The sequence below is a fragment of the Dipodomys merriami genome, unplaced genomic scaffold (assembly GCF_024711535.1).
Source record: "Dipodomys merriami isolate MVZ:Mamm:240054 unplaced genomic scaffold, mDipMer1.0.p SCAF_925, whole genome shotgun sequence".
NCBI lineage: Eukaryota > Metazoa > Chordata > Mammalia > Rodentia > Heteromyidae > Dipodomys > Dipodomys merriami.
In genome coordinates, this window is record NW_027206541.1 from 333,969 (window position 1) to 336,120 (window position 2,152).

Genomic DNA, 2,152 nt, shown 5'->3' on the forward strand with positions numbered 1-2,152 from the left:
TTTCTTTGTTAACGATAATATATGGGTAAAATAGAGGAAATGAACTCTTCCATCTCAGAACATTTTTATATGTTTTTTATTTTAATAATACTGTGCAGAGGGGTCACATTTACATGAGGAAGGAAATTAGTACATTTTCTAACAAGCATTGTTACCTCCTCCTTTATATTTCCCCTACTATCCTTTCCCTCCCACCTCCACAAATACACTCCCCGCCCCATTTTCTATCCCCCCGCCTAAATTGTAAAGTTCATTTTTCAACATAGTGTCTTGTGAATCTCATGGTTACAATTGGTTAAATTGCATCCCTATTTGAGCATTTTTCCCTTCCTCTCCCCAAATTTCCTACAAGATGTAGGTGCACGAACTTCAAATACAGAGAAAACAGGGGTTATAGCGTGGGGGAGGAACATACAAAGAAACAAAAATAAATGACATCGTACATTATAAGTAAGTTAGAAACAATAGCAAGAAACATAAAACCACTTGTGTCCCTATCTTGGGGTGCAATTCCCTTAACATCATCTTGTCTGGTATTATGCACACATCGTTTGAGCTTTTCTGCTTATCCCAGACATATATTCGTTATTGAAAATAAGGGAAACCATGGGACTTATGTTTTTTTGGACTTGGCTTACTTCACTCAATAAATTTTTTTTCCAAATCTTTCTATTTCCTAACAAATTGGGAGATGTCATTCTTTCTGATAGAGGCATAGAATTCCATTGTGTATATATACCACATTTTCTTGATCCATTCATCTAATAGGGGCATCTGGGTTAGTTCCATATCTTAGCTATCGTAAATAATGCTGCAATAACCATAGTTGTGCTGGTAGTTTTAGTATGGTTTTGTTTGTGATCATTTGGGTAAATCCCCAAAAGTGGGATTGCTGTGTCATAGTGGAGCTTTATGTAGAATCTTTTGAGGAACCTCCATACTGCTTTCCAAAGTAATTGAACAAGTTTACACTCCCACCAAGAATGCAGTACGGTTCCCTTGGGGCCACATCCCTTCCAGCATCTGTTTTTGTAAAAATATGGAATGCTCCACGAATTTGCATGTCATCCTTGCACAGGGGCTATGCTAATCTTCTCTGTATTGTTCCAATGTTAATGTATGTGATGCTGAATTGAGCAAAGAATATTTTTTATATATAAAGTATAGTTTTATTGATTTTATTAAACTAGTAAGTTTTTATTAAACTAGTAAGTTCAAAACTAGTAAGTCCAAAAGAATTGTGAAATTTTAGAACCATGTATTTCTTACATAAGCACACATTTAAGAATAAAATCAAGACTGACATGTCAAAACAAAATAATTCCAGATATTTGTTGTTCAAGAAATGTGTAGGAGGAGGAATTCAATTATTCTATAAAAGGCACCTGTCATAATGAACACTCTAGCAAGTGTTAAGGTTTGTTAAAAGTTTTAATGTTTTACATATGTTTAATTTTGGGATTTGGCTTATATATGCCAAAATTAGGATTGTTTGGCAAGTATAAAACTTTTCTATAAAGTATTTAAGATTTATGGAAGCAGATATTAACTACTAAGTATTTACATTTCAGAGTTTATAGAAACCTTATTAATGAGAAGTTGCAAAGTCTTTGTGTAAAGAAGTAGAGTGAAGAGTTAAGACTATGTTAACTACACAGTTTCTGTTAAAACGTTAGGGCTAACTTCCTTTATATGTTAGTGAGGAAAAAATGATGATGTAAGTCATAAACCAATGATGAGATGAGCCATAAATAGTCATCTTAGTGGGAAACTTTAAGACTACGAATATTCCATAAAACTTTGGTTGAACATCAATACCTTAGCCAGTGTTAAATGTACCGAAATATGAAAAAATAATAAAATCTAATATGTCTACACTTCAAATACTGAAAATACTGATATTTGTTTTGTTTTTTATTTTATTAATCATTAATATTTAATTATTGGTTTTCTTTATTTGTAGCATTGTTTTCCTTGTTGTAATATAATACAACATTTGGTAAGTCATCATTAGGAGGTTCTTTGAGAAGCTTACTGGGATCGCCAAACCAGGTTTTATAGGTGCATGTGAATTTACAAAGAGGAAAATTAAAAACAAAATATTTATTAAAAAAGATCAAGTAGAGTCTGAATCAGGAGTGTTGATAAATAT

At 32.3% G+C, this 2,152-nt stretch overlaps 1 non-coding gene across 1 annotated transcript; it reads right to left on the reverse strand.

The window, feature by feature from the left end:
* Nucleotides 1–1,033: 1,033 nt before the first annotated feature.
* Nucleotides 1,034–1,140, reverse strand: LOC138821669 (U6 spliceosomal RNA). Its single transcript, XR_011370186.1, has one exon. It is a non-coding gene; the product is annotated as a U6 spliceosomal RNA (small nuclear RNA).
* Nucleotides 1,141–2,152: the final 1,012 nt, after the last annotated feature.